This window comes from Lactuca serriola, chromosome 2 (genome assembly GCF_051521515.1).
Source record: "Lactuca serriola cultivar US96UC23 chromosome 2, Lser_US96UC23_V15, whole genome shotgun sequence".
NCBI lineage: Eukaryota > Viridiplantae > Streptophyta > Magnoliopsida > Asterales > Asteraceae > Lactuca > Lactuca serriola.
This window is the reverse complement of record NC_136409.1, coordinates 43,734,417-43,739,258: the sequence shown is the minus strand read 5'-3', so window position 1 is coordinate 43,739,258 and position 4,842 is coordinate 43,734,417. Positions and strand designations below refer to the sequence as shown.

General features: G+C 34.0%; 1 pseudogene; it reads left to right on the top strand.

Moving 5' to 3' along the window:
• Positions 1-537: 537 nt before the first annotated feature.
• On the top strand, positions 538-1,240 carry LOC145086205 (protein METHYLENE BLUE SENSITIVITY 1 pseudogene; annotated as a pseudogene).
• Positions 1,241-4,842: the final 3,602 nt, after the last annotated feature.

Genomic DNA, 4,842 nt, shown 5'->3' with positions numbered 1-4,842 from the left:
CCTTATTATGACACATAATTAACGTAATGTCACTTGTCAACTTATTGATTTTTTCTTTTAAAATTTCACAATTGTTACTCTAATTAAATTAAATTAATAACATGATAATAAAAATTAAAATAACATTAATACAAATTATAATATCACGTATTTACTTAAATCAACGATTATAATTTCATAAAATTAAAAATTTATCTTTTAATTAAAAATTTATTTAAAATAATTGATTAATTGTTTTTATTTTCTACCATAAAAATTTAATTAATTTTATAACCATAATTCCTACGTATTATAAACTAAAAGTAAAACTAAACTAATAAATTAATAAAGCATTTTTAAATAACATAAAAAGTTTTAAATAAATGATTCCAAACCCCTCGATTTATGTTTTAATATTTTTGTTTTATCAAAAATCAAATCCAATCTTTCTTATAGTTAATTTTATTTCATTAAACATTAACATAAATTTCCATAGTATTCTCAAACGAGGTCACAAATCAGAATCCAACAACTCAAGCTCGATCCTATTTGTTATCACATCCGGAAAAGAAGAGAAAAAGAAAAAAGCTTTGTTATTCTAATTATTTAAAGGCCACCAATTAGGGTTCATCACTTGTTCCCATTTCAATCTATTCTCTTGTGTTTATCCGCTTCCCCTTTTCCTCATTTCCTCTCTTCTATCGTCGTCGATCGAAACCCTAGCGTCCGTGGTAACTAACAAGCAAAAATGACAGGAAAAGCGAAGCCGAAGAAGCACACGGCGAAGGAAATCCAGGCGAAAGTGGACGCGGCCACGACCAACAGAGGCGGCGGCAAGGCCGGAGTTGCTGATCGGACCGGTCAGGAGAAGGGAGGTCACGCTAAGTTCGAATGCCCTCTCTGCAAGATCACTGTACCGGATGTTAAAACGATGCAGATCCACCATGAATCGAAGCACCCTAAGCTTCCGTATGATGAATCAAAGATAACTAACCTCCATGCCGTGCTCGCACCCGTCGCGGATACATCCAAGGGTCGCCCTGGTGTTCGTGGTAGTCTCAAGAAGTGAAAATCTTCATCGATTATCACGGATGAATCGTCAATCTCCTCTGCCGATTCGATTTAGGTTTAATTTCTCAATCTCGTGTTCCTTAAATGGATGATGGTTTCTGTTGGTGTGTTGTTGAAAGCTAAGCTATGCTGTTATACTTATTTATATATTTCGATCCGAAAATCTATTATCTATCCTTTAGATTGCTAATTATTTTTCGTTAGGTAGATAGTTATGATGATCTTGTTTGTTTAATCTCATTCATATCTCCAGCATCTTTCTAATAGGAATCATGTGTTCAAAGTTGCGATATTAGATAAAACTTTTGTTCAGAGTTCTTGATTTCTACACCTCTAAATCTTTTCTATGGTATTCGATTTCCCAATTAACAAACGTGAAAGTTGCCAACGTAATGATTTTCTTGTTTGTTAGGATCAAAATTAGGAGATTTGGTGAACAGGTTGTGAATTGGTTAATTAAGATGAAAGTGAAATTACCCACTTAACTCTTGCTTTAATCGATTGCTTCTCTTTTTCCCTTTTTGTTCTTTGTTCACATATTCGCCATTGTCGGCGAAGGGGGTGTCATGGCAGCTCACCTCCTCATTTGTACGGACGCCTTCTAATTTTGTGTTCACTCTTCCTTATGATCAAATTCGGAAAATGTTCACCTCTTATTTTTTTCTTAATTTATTTTTACCTTTTTTAAGTTAAATTAAAACGCTATAATTTAAATTAAAAAAATAATAAAAGAAATCTTAATTAACACAAAATTAATAAAAATGAAAATGTTTTTCTTACTTGAAAATAAAAACTACATAATTAAAATTAGAAAACAAAACTAGAACATAGTAATCATCAAAATACATCACACCAAATTTTCTTTCGAATCCTTAAATCCTTGATTTTTAGCTTCTTAATAAACTCGATTTATCGTTAAAGGGCTAAAGCAAAACGGCCAAGAAAACCCCTGCAACTCAATCAATATCAACAACATGTCGTGACCGGTTAGGCTTGGTTGATTTTGTCAGAAAAGAAAGTAGGTTTCGGGGGTTCATTGATTAGTACACCCCCGGTGCTGGTAAGGTCGGGACCGGATTTAGCACTTAGGAGCTCTTTCCCTGTGTGAAGATCCTTCAAAGAAAAACAAAAATGATCCTAAGTGTTTTGAAGTCCCTCTCGACTTTGGATCTTAGCACCCAAAAAGTCTGTTTGTACAAACGATCTAGGCTTGTATTCGGAGTTTCCTTGGGGTTGGTAAGGCGAAATGGGGCCACCCTAGCCCATTGAGTGCTCTACCTCGGGTCATCAACATCATATGTTCTACTGAAATAGATTTCGCGGAAAACCAGCTATATCCGATCTTGGTTGGCCTTTCACCCCTAGCCACAAGTCATCCCCGTATTTGGCAGCCCCTTTATTTCAAATAGAATACCTATCCTATTAGCTCTGAATAGCTCTGAAGCAGGAAATATTCTTTGCTTTTCTACACTACATTCTAGACGGAAAGGAGATGGTTGTTGAACATCTTCCTAGGCCCCTTTCATTGTACTCTTCCCTTCTTCTTCCCTTTCTTGTTATAAAACGTGAACTTTGAGCTTTTCGTTCTTGATAATCCATCATTGTTTTTTTTTCCGATAATTTTCCGATAAACGTTGTTTCTTGTAATGAGATGACAACGTATCCTATGAAGTAGACAATGATGATGATAAAATAAATATGAAAGTTGTGAGCGTTGGTTTTGTGATGGAAAAATGAATGAAAATGTTGGTATTCATAAAGTTTTTAAAAGAAATTATATATAAAAAATGGGGCAACTACTAGAGTTCTAGAGAAGAGGAAGAGACAGAATGTGGTGTCTAACCTCTTTGAAGCGACCCTTAGGCCTCGTTTGTTTTTCTACAAAAGTACTTTTTGAGCACATTTCACTTCTAGCGGATAGACGTTTCGCAAGTGCACTGTCTTCTTTCGCAAACTTGGAAAAAGACAAAAGATATTTAACCACTTCCAAAACAAACAACACCTTAGTCATTGCATCTCGCACAACCATATCACCCCACTGTGATAGGTATGAGTACCCCTTTTGGTCCTGGGGCTCTTGTTTGATGTCACACTTTTTGATTGCCTAGTATACAATTTTTGTTTTTCTTTTAATAATAAAATATTAAAAAATAAATAAAAACTTAAAAGATAAATATTATATTAAGGGTAATAGCAAGGTTCTAAAAGACGTCGCGACTTACCAAACCAATCGTAAAGCTTTACGAGCCATGTTAAGACCATGATATTTTTCTAAGTTGTGATACAAGACAACAATTTATATTAGTTTATAATTATATTATCACATAAATATAGATTTATATTTATGGCTATTTACCATTTGAATAAAATCGAATTAAAAAATTAGAAAATTTGCATTTAGACTATGTGGTTCGGATATTTAGATTTTTTGATTGGTTTCCAGCAAAACAGAATTATTGCTTTGGATTTTAGATTGGTTTTGATTTATAAAATAAGATTAGAATAACAATTTATTATTTATTTAGTTACATTATTTATTTTTAATATAGATCATAATAATTTATAAATTTACTAAAGACAAAATTACATAAATGGTTCGTCTGATTGACCAAAAGTCGCAAAGTCAGGCCCCTATTAATTTTTTTTGATGCATTTGGCCCTTGCGGTTTGCAAAACTTGCATCAAAGGTCTTTTTTCTTAACTACCTCTAATTTCAACCCGTTTGGCCCATTAAGTTCAAAAAAGGTGGGGGTATTTTGGTCTTTTTCACATCTTGCCTTCTCCATCCCGTTTAAAATGTCCTAGACAATGTTCATAAAGTTCAAGCCGGCCTCTGGAAATATCGAAGCTCTCTTCTCCCAAAAATGGTGATTTGTACGTATGGAAGCATAGTTGTAAGAGTCACGTCTTGGACGGACCTTAATCCCCGATTTTGGCCTTGTGCTTAAAATTGTCGAAGCTGTCCATCTCTTGGGTGGGATGTGCCATAGGCGCTGTAGAGGTGATTCCTGACTTGCTAAGGAACTGAACAATGTTGAAATGATGTTGAATCGAGTTCGTGCAGATGCAGTAAAGCTGAAGTGGATGCTTCTTCTATCTTGGTTCTTTTTTTTTTCGTTTATATATATATATATATATATATATATATATATATATATATATATATATATATATATATATATATATATATATATATAGACTAAGTAGGAGTTAGATTTGGGGATGTATTTTAGTCAGTGTATTTGTCTTTTGTATTTAGGGATGTATTTTGGATCTGTATTCTGAGATGGGTATTAAGAACTGCAATGAGATTTTACCACTTGATTTTGGGATGGGATGTCATGTATTAGAATGTTAATGTATTGTATAGTTTTGGTTAATCAGTTTAATGATATTGCGTATTAAGGTAATTTGTAACACCGTAAAAATTTAATCAATTTTTCGCTTTTTAAAAACCATATAATATCATTCACATTCACTTTTCAAAACATTGTATCAACATTATCGCAATACAAAACCCCAAGATCAAAAACATATGAACTCCGGTATGTGTGTGTACGAATCATGCCAGCGCTTTCTCGCGATCATCGCTGGTACCTAAAACACAACACATAACACTGTAAGTATAATTGCTTAGTGAGTTCCCTAAAATACCACTCTAACACATATTAGCCACTCGAGGCTATAACTCTGTTGACCCTTTGGTCAATGTGCCTCAGTGGGACCATCCAATCCCAACTCTCTGTGGGCCCCCTGGCCCTAACTCTATGGATCCACTGGTCCTACTCTGTA